Raw genomic sequence first — 16,892 nt, forward strand, 5'->3', positions numbered from 1 at the left:
AAAAGAGAGAACTCTCACATACATCTGGAGTATTTTAAAGTGATGAACCCTCCAGGAAAAGCTCAGGGAGCTGTGAGGGAGCTGTGGAGGTTCAGCTGCTGGCAGGGGCAGCTGCCTGCAAGCCCTGGTGCCTGCTCTTGGCTGCTCCCTGAGAGCAGCGGGCAGGGAGGAGGAAAGGGCAGGAAGGGGAATTTTGGGAGCAGTGGGATGTGTTTGTGCCAGTCTTTGCCTTGACAGCGAGAGAAGAAAGATGCTTCCTTGAAGGATTTTCCCCTCAGCCTTTATGGAGTGAAACAGCAGGAGCCCATGTGTGAGTGCCTGTGATGGGAAGAGCCCCCAGGGGAGGCAGTCCTGCTCCCACTGGTGCCTTTTTGGGACTACCTAAAAACAGAGGCCAGACAGAATGAAGGGAATGAAAAGCAGTTTTTTTATGGAAGGCCCTTCAGGCACATTTCAGGCAGACAGAGCCCTCCCCCAGGGCCTACACCCAAAATGGGTCACAGGTTTGCACACTTTTGTAAGTTTGGTCCATCTGCACATTGGGGGTTAATCTCCCAATTACAGCTTCAGCTAATGAAGTCATTTACCCCAAGTTTGCTGGCCCAACTCTCTTTTGTTTCCATCTCTGGGGGCCTGAGGCAGTGAGGTGTCCTTGATTCCAGGCCTGGAGAGGAATTGTTGTGTCTGCCCAAATGGGGAAAGCAGCCGCTCACACTGTGTGTGGAGTTTAGAGTTCCACACTAAAGAACTGCAGGATCAGAAATAGATGGAAAATACAAAAGCTGAAATCCTGAGGCATCACCACATGTAGCTGGAGATTGGGAATGCTCCCTGGGATGCATAGGGACAGATCAGTCTGGCCTTCCTGAAACAATGCTTTTCCTGAGTGATCATTTGTGTTTTTCTGCTCAAATACAGTGCTTAGGACTTGTTTTAGTCCAAACAGCATGAGAGCACCGGAGTGAATCAGAGCAGTGTCTGCAGGGGTGGGGAGGGCTGTAGGGAATCCTGCAAGAGCAAAGCATCAGCACCTCCCCAGCTCTTCCCATGAGCCTGCCAGGATCCCTGGATTCCCTGACTCAGGGGTGATGTGCCTTTGAAAGTTCCTCCAATGGATTTTTTCATTGGCCTGTGGGTGTCTCTGTGAGCCCTGGTGTGCTCAGAGACACAAGACGAAAATGCACCTATTGTTAAAAGTTATTGATGGCTTCCTGGGCCTGGGGTATCGGTGCTGATTTCCATGGGAGTGTCCATCCATATGCATTAATCACTGGTAGAACAAAGCAGGACCATCCAGAAATGCCTTCCCAGGCTGAGCTGACTTGGGGGTGTTCATAAATAACGTTTGCATGCACTCGTGAGGTGCTGGTTTTATTTGGTTTAAATTATTAATGGCTGCAACATTATGATTGGTGTTTGGTCTGCGTTGGATTTCTGTGCTGCTGCCTGGTGCCCATGAGGGGCTGGGGGTGCTGTCAGCCCTTGTTTGAGGCTGCTCTCTCTCCCCCTGGCCTTTCTGCAGTGCAGGGGAGGTGCAGACCCTGCCCAAAGCCACCATGCAGAGCTCACGGGCAGGAGCTGCTCCTGAGCTCTTTGCCTGGGGAGAGAGAAGGGTTCTGCCGGCTCTGCACACTTTGCAGCACCCGTGAATGGCAGAATGTGGCTTAGATTTAGACAATTTCAAGTCCAACTGTTCAGTGACCTCTTCCAGGTATTGCAACAAAACATCCTTCTGCACACAAGGCCGAGCCAACACGACACAATCCTGTCCCTGAATTGGTTTCCTTCTCAGTGCAGCAAAGGGAAAAGAAAAGAAAGAGAAGTGCTTCCATGCTGTGCACTTATTAAAGTCACATTCAAAGGTATGTTTTGACTTTGTCTCTTTGCTGCCTCCAGCCTGGCCCTACTCTTTTATGTTCCTCTCTCTGGGTCTCGATTTTATTCCACTTAAAGCTCTCCAAAGTTTCCAAGTTAACTTGACCTGAAACAGTGTAAAGCCTTGAGCTGCATTTGAAGTGAAGGTAATGGAGGAATAAAATCTTTTGTTAGATCAACTGAAGTAGCATGGAGGCAATTAGGGGAATTTTTCCACTCATCTGATCAATTAGTTTAATAAAAACAATGTATAACTCTGCAATAAATTCTCCTTTCTGTATCCCTAAGCCACAAAGGCTGCTCAACACTGCTTCTGTAAATAAATAAATATACTCGGGGTTGGGCCACACTTGCCAAGCACCCTTGAAGTTGTTTGCTCTTTTCAATGCCTCTCTGCCTCTGGATTTGCTGTCCATGTGTTTGTAATGTGATGTTGGCACTGAAAATACAAGTTAAAATTAGCCTTAAAAAGAAAAAAAACCAAAAAGCAAAAAACATTGTTTTTCTGAAAGTACAGTTGAGAATGGAGTTAGTGATAAGAACCTGGCACATATTCAAGATGGTTTAGTTCCTTTCTTGGTCTGGTTTCCTTCTGAACAGAATTAAAGCAGAAAAATCCAATCCAGGGTTTGTGCCACGTGCTCAGTTTATCTGGTATTGATGTCATAGGAGGTTGATGGCTTTTTCCCTGGAACAAATCTGTCTTTCAGACAGTTCCAAAGCTTGTGTTTAACCTCACCTCCACTGACTCCCTATCCCATCATAACAGCTGAACCAGGATTTCTTCTGGAGCAATATTCAAATCAGTTTTTAATGAGCTATTTAATGAAAGGCTAATTGAGGTGAATTCATTAAAGGTTTCCAAATTATGCTTATCGGAGTAGCTATGTTTTAAGTGTTAAATATTTGTTTTATACTTCATTGTTTGATCATGAAAGCACATCTAAAACTTTTTAAATGCCTAATTAGACTTTCTATGCACTTTCCTTAATACCCCATGTTGAATTTACCATGTGTGAATTTAATATATTGCTGGTGTTTACCTACCATAATTAACAAAGCAATTGAGGGGTGTTTTTAGAAGCTTGGATAATGCAGAATTAGAGTATATTGGAAATAGTGATATTGTTGGGTTTTTAGTTAATTAATCTCAGTCTCATTTTGGGTGGATGTTAACTATATTTAATGTTTATTTTATTAATCTTGAAGCGTTTCCTCGACAGCAGGCTAACTGCAGGGGATATTACCACATTATTATACTATAATTTTATTTTATTTTTTTCAACCATCAGTTAATGAATAAGAACATTAATTAATCAAGCTGGTAGATTTCTCTTTCTGGAAGTACTTTCCTCTCAAATCAAAGTACATTTGGAAAATAGGCACTCAAGTTGACTTTAATCTTTTTGTCATTGACAGAAATACCAAAGTAGTTGACTGGAAATGTGGGGGGAAGGAAGAAAAAATAGAACAAGAAATCTGAGGCAGACAATTCCCAGAGTTAATCTACATTTCCTGAGCTCTCAAGATTTGCTATCAATAAATGGGTCATCAAGATAAAAACCTCTAAGGAAGAGGGCCACAGAGACCTTGTTGGAATGAACACTTTTGGGGTTTTTTCTCCCGTGGTTCTTTATTGTTTGTTTGAGTGGCTGGAGGTGAGCAGCCCAGTCAGCTTTTCCTTGTGTCTGGTACCCTTGGGATCCAGCAGGGCTGCAGGAGATGCACAAATTTCCTGCATCTGAGGGTTGGGAGGGGCTCATCAGTGCAGGAGAGCAGCAGGAGCTAAACCTAGGTGAAATATTACTGGTTATAGACCCACCAGTCTCACCCTGCACTGGTGACCCTGGGACTGATCCCTCTGCAGTGTAGGCTCCCAGGCTGCAATATTGCAAGTTATTTTATGGTCTTGCACTCTTAGTGGGGTTTCTCCCATCAGTGCATGAATGGTCCATTTCTGTACTGTTGAGCAGAGCAGGAACAGCTCTCCTGCGAGTGGAAAGAATTTTTTGCAGGCAGGAGAGTTCTCTCTTTGTTAGGGTGGTCACAGAGTTGTCACTGCACTGTGCCCTGATGGAAGATGGAGTCACAGTAATGTCAACAGTCAAAGTGTTTGAGTGTTTATTGCTCAAGGATTAGAGAATTTCAATCAATGACAATTTCAAGCTTTTATTCTCAGGGACATGGAATGAGAACAAAGGGATTTTTCTTCAGACCTTTGCAATCCCATTTTAGTTTTTTACCAAGTGTTTCCTTTAGGTGGCCACTAACATCATTAGTCTTAAAGTATTTAACACAAAAATATTTAATTCGAATGTTAAAATGTTTTATGTTGCCCCTCAAACTGTTTGTGAAATTAAAGTCATCTTAAATCTGCTGAAAAAATTTCTACATCCCAACTGGTTGGTGGCATTGGGTTTTTTTGTTAAAGTGATATAACTGAGCCAAAATAATGTTTTCTCTGTGGTAGGACAATCTGAGAGTATGAGACATGAATCATAACATTTTAAGCCTCCTCCAGTTCCCTGTTCTGCATTCTGTAGACTGAGGGGCTCCGGGCTCTGCCAGGTGATGATGGGATGGCTGGAGGAGCTCTGCACCCCTGCTTTCCCCAGGGTCCTGTCCCCAGCAGGGGTGACAGGATGTGACACCTCAGGGGCTGGACCTGTTCCATGGCATCCTCCCAGCTCCACCAATATATGGAGCAGTCACTTCCAGTGCTTTGAGGGTGGACATTCCCTCCAGGAATTTATCTAATTCCTTTTGAAAAAAATTATACTCTTGGCAGAAGCACCATGCTGGGGTAATGAGCTGTATGATTTAATTATGAGTTGAGAAGGAAAAGTCCTTCTTCTTGGTTGTTTTGAACTGCTTGTTCATAATTTCATTTTATTCCACTTATGTCTTGAATAATGGCAAATAATGAAGAATCATTGCCTATTCACTATCTCTGAGCTGCTCCTCATTTTATAGACCTCGATCATATTTCTCCTCAACCACTTATTTTTGAAAATTACTGCCTGGATTGGCTTTCTGTGAAATCCATTCCATTGCTCTGATCAAACTCTTTGTTCTGCACCCCCTGAGCTGCCCCTGGGGTCACTGGAACCCGAGAGTGGTGATGAGTGTGAGGTGTTTGAGGCGTGGGCACACAATGGTGGGAGGCCTGAGCAGGCTTTGTGTTCTGCCCCCCGTTTTCCTGAATTCCTGATATAATGTGGGATAGATTCACACTCAGAAAGATGGGGAGTTGATTCTCTTTCCCAAAATGTGATAAGGCTCTATGCTTTTCATGCAAAAAAAGAACTTGTTCACAAGGCAACCAGACTGAGTTTATTTAATTTTCGCCTGCCATGGTACTGTAATTTCATATATCTTCTTGTAGATCTTCTGTGAGGTGATAGTTATAATTTAAAAAAAAACCCCACAACTAATATGCAATATTTAAAATATTTTAATGTAATATACATTTAATTTATTTTCTCTCATATTATTATATACACATTTCCTGATCACTTATGACTATGTTGAACTGAAATTATTCTGGTGCAGGTTATTTAATATCTTCTCTTTTTTTCTTCACCAAACAATGTTGACTTTTAGGTATGTCTTTCTTGTGTGGATTTAATTTTGTTTGTAGTCTGCATGTGACCATTTTATATGGTCTGTAAAAGAAGAATTTTTACTGGCCTTTGCTTCCTGGAGGTCTTGTTTAGGTTAGGGGAGAACTTTTTTAATATCATTGATAGCTTAAACAATGAGTTTCCTATTTTAGTCACTACTTCAGCTGCTCTGTATTAGAATTTGTAGGTGAATATCAGAATATCATTCTTTTTGTTATATAATAAATTAATAGTTTGCTTCTTAATTAATGTTTCTTAAAATTATTTTTTTGCTCTTCTGGCCTAATTTCAAGTGCAATGTACTTCCTCTTACCCTAACACATACATGCCTGTATATTTTTAATATATTTATCAGTACTTTGTCAGAGCAATTGAAGTGTCTTCCTTTCCAGCCACAGTGGCAGACAGGTTTGCTTGAAATGGGAAGAACTCTGGAAAAAAGTTGGGAAGAACTGACATAATTGGCAATTGACCATTTTAGGGGTTCACAGCAGTGGGATTACTGTTATATTTATTTGGCTTGGTGTTCACTGTGGTTTTTTAATTTTTTTAAAATTTGTTTTGGTTTTTTTGTTTGTTTTTTTTTTTTTTCCTTAAAGGAGTCACATTCAAAGCAAAAGCTCGGGGGAAAAAATAATTACTGAGTATTATTGAAATAACACGGCTTTTTCCCCTATTTCTGGCCTTTCAGTGAAGCCACCAAAAGAACACATAAAAGTGGATTTAAGCCCATTTTAAATTAAAATATTATCAGGTAGAAGAGAGAAATGTTCATGATCCAGTGTGAGGAGAGGATCAATACCTTAATCTGTGTGTTTCTAAATATGCTGTACTCCCTATCACCAGCTGTGGTTTACAAAGGGCTGGGCAGGGAAGGAGCTGCAGGTCAGTGATTATCTCTCCCACTCTCTCATGACACGTTAGAACTTCAGGAGCTCGGGTGATGGACAGCAGATTAAACCTCAGCCTGGGAATTGCTTTATTTTAGCTAGCAGGAGCTGGGCATAGGTAATTGCCTGGGCCTTATTGCATGAGTGCATGGCTCTCCTGCTCGGCTTCAATGCCAATTCACCCAGGACTGCACAGGAAAACACTCGCTGTAAATTGAACTTAGCTGGTTTTCCCTCTCCTGTTTCTTTAGCATCATGTAGAGTATAAGCAAAAAAACCAAAACAAAACAAAAAAAAAAAAAAAAAAAAAAAAAAAACCAAAAAAACCCCAAAAACCCCCTCAATGAAACAAAAAAAAAAACCAAAAAACCCACCAAAAAAAACCACACAAACAAAAAAACCCACCAAAAAAACCTCTCCAAAAGCCAAAAAAACCACACAAAAAACCCCATCCATCCCCCCTCAAAAAAAAACCAACAAAAAAAAGGAAAAAAACCCCAAAAAACAAAACAACAAAAAACCACCAAAATCCCAAACCAAAACAAAAAAACCACAACTTGGTAAATAACCTTGTGCCACAATTCAAAAAAACTTATAAGGCCCTTTCTCAAAGTTATAATGATGAAAATAGAGAGATTGGCTTTGTTCTTCAATTTTCAATATTCAGCTGCATTTGAATAGATTCTGAGGCCTGCAAGCACTGGCATTCTAAGGTAATACTAACACTCTTCATTGACTAATCAATGTTTTGTTTGTAGAAGTAGGACCATAGGGAATTGTGTTTATTTTATTAATACATCAGAGTACTTGTCACTGCCGGGGGCTTTGGGATGTCTTAGGCCACCCTGCTGCTGTTTGGAGCAAGGCTGGGCCTCAGAGCTGGTCAGGATTTTGTCCAGAGAAGATCAAGTAGATCTAACTTTAATGGAAGTAGGTGTCATGGATGTGGATAAGTGTAAAACAGCTCAGGCACAGATGATAAAACTTGATTGTTTAAGGGAGTAAGTCACTGTTTGGATCAGCAGCTCTGATCCCAAAATTCTGCCTTTATTGGTTGTTTCTAATATGTGTTGTCTTATTTGGAGGCTGGTTGGGATATTCTCTTCTGCAAGGGTTCCCCAGTGCCAAGGTCCATCTGAGTCACAGGATCACTGAGGCTGGAAAAGCTCTCCCAGCCCATGGAGTCCCAGCTGTGCCCAATGCCCACCCTGTCCCCAGCCCAGAGCACTCAGTGCCACCTCCAGCCCTTCCTGGGACACCTCCAGGGATGGGCACTCCACCCCTGAGTGGTGGCTCTGGTACCTGGCCAATACTCTGTGACAAAGGTTATCCATGAAGCAGAGCCCTTCCAAAAGCAGATTCCCATGTGAAATTTCTTGTGAGATCCCCACCCTTTCTGGGAAAATTGCACAGAGGGACATATTCAATTAATAAAGTTTGAGAAATTGAAATAATTCTATAATTTTAAGAGCACTGAGGTTTCTGTGTCTCCTAGGCAATAGTGGAAGAATCAGCAGGCTAGAGATGTGTTTTGGTAATGCAGCACCAGGGGTTGTTAAGAGGGAGGCAAGGGGCACCTGTAGCTAATTTTGGGCTAGTCAGCATAAATTCATGGAGATCCTCCATGCAGTGTTGGCTCAAACAATCCTTTTATTGAGAACAGAAGCTGTAATGCACAATGACACCAGACAAGATTATAGGGGGACGTAATGAAGTTTGCAGTGTCAGAATATAGGATGATTAAATACCAAGTGCCAGGCACAGCCTTCCTACATCTCCATCTTATGTTTTCTTGTTTTAATGAAAAATAAGTTCCTTAAGAAAGAAAAAAAAAAAGGCAAGAGAAGCTGAAGCTGAGCTGGAATTGTTGTGTTGGTATTGGAGGAGAGTTGATAATTATGCATCTACACCAGTCTGCACTTTCCAATCTTCCTGCTGAAAATCACTCTGTTTAAATCACCCCCCTCTCATGCTGAGACTTCTGTGCTCTTGTACCAGTTTGTTGTGTCTGATTTCCTCCTTTCATTCTTTCTCAATGCTACTCTGCTGCTTAGGAGGTTTCTCCCAGATCTCTTACCTCACCCTGCAGTGTGTAGGTTAATAACTGGATATTAATGTGACAGGATCTCGTCTGTTTTACCTTCTTTATTTCAAGTGTTCCTCCTCTGATCATTAGTTACTCAGAACTTCTCTGCAATTCAGAATTCCTGTCCTTGGTGTCACATGTGTTTAGCAAGAGTGGTTTTTTGGCTGTTCCCTTCTCTACAAACCTCCTTTGACTTATTCAACACTTTCCTAGATTACAAGCTCTTTCCAAACCTTTGTCATTAACTACTATTGAGGACTTGCTTCCTCTGCTTGGGTTCCAGTTCTTGTGCCACCACCTGCCTTGAAAAAGCCTGTTTGCCTCTGGCAAAATAAAAGTTTACTCATTTGTATTTCACACTTTTTTCCTGTGGCAATTCTCAGAAATGAGATGATTGCACATAATCAAGGGCACAGTTAGAGAAACTCTCATCCCTTTTTTGAGAACATGCAGGAAAAGTCAGTGGGGTCTGTACAGAGTAACCTCTCCAGGTTGGAAGGCTGAGTAACTTTTATGGGACCCCATTTTTTTAAGGGTCTGAGGATTGAGAGGATTGCAGATAATTCAGCTGAGATTCAACCTTAGCAGGAGAATTAAATATGCTGACATGAGTTGTCTGTGCCAGAAGGCAACATAAGTTTTGTTTTGCTTTTGTTTTTCCACTTGGGATGTGGAGGCCGTGGAAGGAATTGTAGAACACTCATTTTGCAACCTAGCAGCGAGGCCAATGTGAAACAATTTCACAGACGTGTTTTGCCAAATTTGTGTCTTGGTGGTTAATGTTGGGCAGTGAGCAGCCCCTGTCATTCATCCATGGCAGTCCTGCCAGGCTGATCTTTTGTGGTTTGTAAATAAACCTCCCATTCTCAGGCCCTCAGAAGGGTTGACTCCTGTCTGAAGCATGGCAGAGTGGGAAGAGGTCAATCCAAGCTGATGTAAAACGTTATTTAAAGTTGCTTTACTCAGTGTCTTGATGGTAACCACACAAGGATTTCTAATTTGGTTTGTCTGATACAGATTTTCAGGTTTTGGGGCAGAATAAACCCATGCAAACCATACATGAGAAATTATTGCCCATTATTACAAAATAGGTGAGGAGGAGTTGGATGCAATTATGTGCAAGGCCTGCTCTGTGGTGTTGAAAACATTAACACAAATAAATATCTTCATTACATTGTGAAATACGGTACAAATTACTTTTTCAAAAGCTATTATTCCCTTGAATGCCTTCTGTGTCCAGACACAGCACCTTATATATATTGCACCACATTTTGGCTGAATTTCAAGAGCAAAGATCTCTGTCTTTCACTTTTGTGGCCTTGACTGTTAGAAATGCCCTTAATTTTTTTACCCCTCTTTCTAAAAAAAGAGTTAATAAGGAAGGATGCTGCAATGCATTTATTTTTATTTTTAAAATAAAAATAACTTTAGGCTCCAAGGCTATTATTTGTGGTAAAATTATGTAAGGTAGCAGTGAAACTCTAGAACTGGAATTATCTGCTGAGTGGAAGAATCCTTCCAAAAGAGCTGAGGCAGAAGTTTGCAGCTCTCAAGTTGAGTGTAGTAGAACATAACCAGAATCTGTTTGTGTGGCATCTAATTCAAACCTGTGACCCAAAACCACCAGCCTGACTTTGCAGAAGTTTAGAACAAATCTTGAAGAAAAGAAAATAACATATGAATTGTAATAATATATAAAAATGTCTTGTGTTCTTATTTTCTACCTGCTGTGGCAATTTGGCTTGAAAGGGGTTAAAAATCTGTATTTGTTTTGCAAGATACAAATGTGAGAGTCAGCGGAAAAGGGGCTGTATTTCTGCTCAAGGCCTTCAATACTGCTGTGCCTTCAGGTTTTTTGTGCATTTCAACACAATGTGAATTTTCCTTTCAAATGTGGGAATTGTGCTGGGAGATGGAACTTCCCTTCCTGACCCCTTCCCTTGGATTTGCTGCTCTGATGAGTCATTCCTGGATGTAATGATTGGTTTTAATTGCCAAATTCCAGCACAGTGGCTCTGGCAATGTGTCCCTGCTAATCGTTACTTACCCAAACTCTTCAGGACTGTCAGCAGGATTTTCAAGCCTAAAGGCTTGATGGAACCAGGAAGCAGAGATTTCCATCTACTTATGCCTCCTGTTTTTGTTGCCTAATTATCATTCATTTAGCCTGCCATAAAAGTCATCCTTTACCTGCTTTCTGATTGCTTTATGGCTGCTTTTACAGCCTTTGGGGGAATAAATTGAAATATATGTTCTCCATGTGCTCTATCCCTAAAATAACTGATCAAGTCAACAATCTGTGTTTTATTACCCAAATGATCTAACAACCCCCACGTTATAAATGGAAAATGGTAAAGAGAGTTCAACTCTGTCTGCTGAAGTCAGCAAAATACTTCTACCTTTGTTTTGGCAGAGTCCCCTGCAGTTGGAGACATCCAGCCTCCTCAGAGCAACTGGGAATTAAGGATTTGTTCCCAGCTGCTGTAAATACAAATGCACAAATAGGTGCATGAAAAAAAACCACAAATGTAAAATATTAATAGCTACAATGACTGCTGTATTTTGGGACTGATTTTTTGTGGGTGGTTTTTTTATGCTTCAGCTGGTTTGTTTTCCTGCAGGCAGGTTTGGGGGAGCTGGGGCTGCCCTTTGCTCTGTGTCCCCAGACTGCACTGAGCCCATCATGATTTTTGGTGCTCTGTCAGTCAGATGTGCTTCAATTTATAGAAAATAATAAAAACTTAAGAACTGAGGGACTTGTTGCATGTGCAACTTAACATAAAATGTTGGCTTTGGTTTCTTTTAGTTTTATCATTATAGAGTTCATTTTAAAGGCAGTCCTAGCATTAGAATTTCTCAGAAAGTCTGGGATAAGCTCTTAATTTGACAAATTTACAAAGAATCAGCAGAAAGCCAAAAATGTGTGTGCTGAGGGTCTGTCTGACAAATCCTGGTGCTGTGTGGGATTCCTTGGAGTCACACCCTGGCTGCACAATTGAGAAATTGTTCGTCTTTTTTCTCAAGGCCCTCCAGAACCAGCCTTTAAATTGCCCTGGCACATGGCTGCACTGGCTTGACAGGGTAGGCAGGGAGGCTTTGGGAGCTCTCGCCATCCCTCCTCCATCTTTTCTCTTTCCTGCCTCAAAGTCCATCCTCCCCCCAAGTGGAGCTAAAGAACCAGATCTCCCTGTGCAGGTATTGCTGTTAATGCTGCATTTCCGCCTGCTGATCTGTCATCTCTTGTCCCTTCCTTCTCCCACTGGATGTGAATTCCTCTGCCTGTGGCACTGAGAGCTGTTCCTTGCCAAACACACACCCAGGGCTTACCTGGGAATGCAAGGAAGGCAGATTGGGAAACTTATGGTGTTCCAAAAATTGTCTTTCATTAATTATTCTGAGTCCTTACATACTCCCAGTTTGTTTTCAATTTATTGGAGAACACAAAAGATTTATTGATAACATTGATGGTGGCCTTCACATTTAAAGCATGTTTTCCCAAATCACTCTCTACGAACTCTTCTAAACAATTCCTAATTAGTCATGACAAATTTAATAAGCATTCCTAAGCATGTATTGAGCCGTGTCTAGTTTGTAATGGGTTATGACAATAATACTTCTTTATAATATGTTAAAATATGTTCTCCGTGTTTCCTGAATCTGGATGGATCCTAAACCCAGATTCTGTTTTTAAAAGTGACTGGTGGGCCAGGCAAGGGTTTGCAGTGTCTTTGCTGGTTTTGCTTGCATAGATGAAATTATTTTAAGCCTTTGTAAAGCACAGCCTTACAAACACAAGGTAGTCTGGAGCATCTTTAGCTCTTTATATAGCTGCTGACACTATTATTTCTTGACATCTTCCTGTTCTAGTGGCATTTTGCCATCTGCTTCTAAGATGTCATTATAATGCAAAGTAAAAATTTTAGTATATTCTTCTAAAGTCTTTGCTTCTCTTGCTGCGCCATTCTAATTCTGTACAGTCCCTGTTGATGGATTCCTATTTATCTTGGCTGATAGCTGGTTTATTTCCCTATTATGTTCTGCTATTCAGCTTGCATAGAAGGCATCAAGATGCCTTCTCAATTTAAATACTTGCCTTCTCTTCATTAACAGCAATGCCTCGTCTGCTACCCAGACCTACTGTTCTCCTTTCACATTTTAGTTGTATAATTTGGTGAAGCCTGCAAAATCAGGGGGTCTATTTACAACCTACTTTGGATAATTTTCACTAGGATTGATTGCATATAGATGAGAGAATGTGTGCAGGCTGTCTTCTGGAAAAAATAATTGACTGAGAGAGTTCAATGTGTTTGGGAATGAACTCACCAAAATAACCATGCTGGTCTGTGCTATAGGCTCTGACTGCTTTGGATCTGAGTTTGTATTCTGGCATGCAAAGCTGAATTTCAGCTTTTAATTTTATGGTTTGAGCAGTTCTGTGTCTTTTTGCAGCACACCCTGACACTTCGGGAAAAGGCTTCGTAATTTTAGCAAACGGGATAAGGAATATTCCTGTTACAAATGTATGAATCCATGCCTGTCCCTCCTGCTGATTGCTATTTTGCATGAAATAATCCACAGTTTGTTAATTTTATAACCAGTCATAGTATGTAAAAAATTTAAAAATCAAGCAAACGAATGGAATAATTTTAACACTATGCAGTTTGCTTTTTTTCCCACCAAGGCACATTTGTATTGGTATAACACATATGTGTTCTCTCATTTCCACACCAAATCCACAACTGAATATTTTAAAAATTTCAAGAGTTTTAATCTTGTTTTTCTTCTGTAACAGACCCAAAGAGATGTGTTAGCTTCAATCTTGCTCAGATTGTCCATGTGCAGTTGTATGATTTTTAATCTGATGTCACATTTATCAAAATTTGCCAGGGCAGACAAGCATTTCCATGCTCTCACTGGGACAGGAAAGTGCCTTGGTGTAGAACGCAGGCTGTGATGGAACAAAACTAATGCCTGTGGAAGATCAGAGCCATCTCCTGAGTAAAATGCCACCTTCTCCAACCTGAAGGCAGCAAAATGGAGAGGAAACATATCCATCTGGGAAAATTATCCTCCCCATCAATGACATCTGGCTTGGCATTTTGTGGTCTCTGTGTTATTAAATGCTTTGCTGTATCATGCACAGGTTCATTAGTACAAATTAGGTTCTGTTCACATTACAGTGGGTAATCAATTATATTGGATGTGAAATGTCTCCTCATAAATCTGAATTACACTTTTCCTGGAGCCTGGGCCAGTGCTTGGGCTGGTGCTGACAGGGGAGAGCTGAGAGCACTTGCTGCAGGTGGGGTCTGGGCTTTGTTCCCTCTGTGCCAGGGTTATACCAGGTGCAAAATGAACTGTGCCAGGGCAGCCTGGAGCTCCTGGGGAGTTCCACCCTGCAGAGGTTCAGGAGGGACCCGGGCTGGGGTCTCTGTTATATTCCAGCTGCTGGTGGTGGAGGACAGGGACAGGGCAGCAGATGAGGTCATCTGTGGGCACTCCTGGGCTTTGTTAGCTGAGATTTGCACTATTCAGCTCAATGTCGTCTGAAAGGCAGCTGGGATCAAATACTGACAACCAATTTGAGTTAATGTATCAAACATTTTGTGTGTTGGTTCCTTCTGTGATGTGAGGTATTTGCTGAATTGAATTGAGTCTGGTTGAATTCCTTGTGCCGTGAAGTGCTGCTGAACTGGGTAGATTTTATTTACCACAATACAAGTTTCTACTATAAAAATTTTATAAATTAGCAGCCTTGTTAGCACTTTGAGCAGGGCAGCTGAAAAATAAATGCATCCTAAGATCTGAGATGTCCTTTTATAATCTGAAGGAGGAGTGTGAGAAAAATTCAGAAGCATTTTTCTCCTGAATCCCACTGAATTTCTGCTTTCACACAAACAAGCTTGGGGCTTCTGTTATTTGTGGGTGTCAATGTTCTACTTAATTTTTCTTTACCTGCTCATAATTACTTTTAATTTCCTGTAGCTAATAAATGCTTCTCCAGAAAACACCACTTCTAATTAAAAATCCAGCATGAACTCAACGATCAGGATCTACAGAAATGGTGCTGCTGCTGTAAATATTTTAAACGTTCTGTGCATTTTCTTCTCCAAGATTTGTGCTTGCATTGCATCTAGAATAAAGAGTGCAATTACCTGCAGTACAGTTCTGAGGAAGCAATGCTCAGGATAATTTGGGCTCAGTACTGCACATTTTTTAAATCCACCCCACAAACTCTGGCTCTGATGACCAGCAGTTTATGACAATGCAGATAATAGCAGGTTTCAGGTTATTTCTGCCTCAGCCTTCAAACTTCAAGTACCTGAAGTTTCTGAGGTATCTCATTAGCATTTGGGAAACATCTCCTCTGGTCGTGCATTAGTTCTGTCTCCTGCTAGTCCTGAAGTTCTGAGTCAAATCTTTTTCTTTTCTGGGATTGATGACTGCAATTCTCTGTTTCCTTGCTTACCTACCTCTGTTAGAAATAGACTCAAACTGGTGTGGAGAGATCCTACAGAAGTGATTTCCAAATTTGAGTTCATCAGCACTGTAGCTTTGAGCTAAATGCTTTATTGATCTAATCTGAACATTGATCCTATCTGAATATTGATCCTGTCTGAATATCTTATTTCTTGCCTTTCTGAACAGGAAGAGTTAGGCTAGAAAGGTCATAAGGATTAGTTTATCCTAATGAATGTGCACCCATGTGACATTAATTACCTGGTGTTAGAAATCTGGTATATTTGTTTATAGCACAATTCATTATTGTCTGTCCAGTTCTGAGCCTCCCCGTTGAGGAAGGACCTGGAGGGGCTGGAGTGTATTCAGGGAAGGAAATGGAGCTGGAAAAGGGAATGGAGCCCCAGGAGCAGCTGAGGGAGCTGGGAAGGGGCTCAGCCTGGAGAAGAGGAGGCTCAGGGGGCCCCTGTGGCTCTGCACAGCTCCTGACAGGAGGGGACAGCCGGGGGTCGGGCTGTGCTCCAGGGAACAGGGACAGGAGCAGAGGGAACGGCCTCAGGCTGGGCCAGGGCAGCCTCAGGGCGGGCACCAGCAGGAATTTCCCCATGGAAAGGGTGCTCAGGCCCTGGAACTGCCCAGGGAGGTTTGGAGAGCCCATCCCTGGAGGTGTCCCAGGAAGGGCTGGAGGTGGCACTGAGTGCTCTGGGCTGGGGACAGGGTGGGCATTGGGCACAGCTGGGACTCCATGGGCTGGGAGGACTTTTCCATGAATGACAAAATGATTTCCTGAATGATTCTGGGATTCTACATCTCACTTCTTCTTACTTTTACCTCTCCACAGTATATTTTGAGGGACAAAAAGTAGTAAAGTTTTTCTACCATTGAAAAATTTTCACAAGGTTTATTTCTTTCTGTTGTGTAGAATCTACCTCATTCACTCCTTAGAATTCTCCTGACAATCCTTTCTTTTTTTCCCAGCTCTTCAAAGAAACTTTGACATTAGAAGGCAGATATCAATGCCTCTCTTGGATAATGCTTTAGCAGGAAGCACAGCTGACTTCCATGTCAGAAGGTGTTAGTAAAAATGGATGCAGAAAAACAACCTCACATACTCAATATAAATATTTCCTAAAAGCACCAGCTTCTTTTCCTAGAGGACTACAAATACAATTTCACAGCTGGTCCATCACTGAAAGTACAAGTAAGATGCTATTTAAGTATTGCTGGTGCTGTATAGTCAGTAAATCAAGGGCTCAGATCATCAATCTCTGTTTCTGTTTTGTAGGTAAGGAAGTTCCAAATAACCCTTCCATTTCCTTCCTTTTTTTTCCTATAAACAGATTCTGTCTGATGCTGTCTTTTGCTTGTTTCTTTGTTTCCTCTTCAGTCAGGTTTTCTGTGTCAGATGCTACCAGGCCAAACCAGGTGTGAATGCAAAAGGACAAATGTATTTGTGGAAATGACTAATGCTGGAAAACACCAGTGATGAGATATTGAATAGTTCTCCTCTAATGTGCTGAATTCAGACCAAGGCAGCAACAATCACAAGTCCTTGAAAGGAAATAAAAAGTAGCAGTTAGTATGTTAGAGTAGCTTAATGTGTTTATATTATAAGAACTGTCCCATTAATAAATAAAATAAGGTACAATAGCCCTAGAATACTGGAGTTACAAGTTTAGAAACAAATCTTACCTTGAAGACTTAATCCCTTTCATTTAAAATAAATATTTCAAGATTTCTAAGTCTCTTCTGTGAATCTTATTTACATTTTTATTAAATGAACTATATTTACATAGCTGTTTCCATAATGTTTCTTCTTATGCTTTTTTAAAAGCTGACAGTATATAGGTCACTAGAACCTTGAATTTCTGAAGTTACTTTTTAATATGATGCTCATAGGCATGAAAAAACCTCAGTAAACTATTTTTTTGCATCATATGACATGAAATTTTGAAAGGC

General features: G+C 41.2%; 1 long non-coding RNA gene across 1 annotated transcript; it reads left to right on the top strand.

Annotated features, from left to right (window-relative positions):
* The first annotated feature begins 108 nt into the window (after positions 1-108).
* Positions 109-16,624, top strand: LOC135279651 (uncharacterized). The gene is made up of 4 exons (XR_010346873.1): positions 109-310; positions 1,712-1,862; positions 15,912-16,218; positions 16,321-16,624. It is a non-coding gene; the product is annotated as an uncharacterized LOC135279651 (long non-coding RNA).
* Positions 16,625-16,892: the final 268 nt, after the last annotated feature.

This window comes from Passer domesticus, chromosome 12 (genome assembly GCF_036417665.1).
Source record: "Passer domesticus isolate bPasDom1 chromosome 12, bPasDom1.hap1, whole genome shotgun sequence".
In the NCBI taxonomy this organism is placed as follows: domain Eukaryota; kingdom Metazoa; phylum Chordata; class Aves; order Passeriformes; family Passeridae; genus Passer; species Passer domesticus.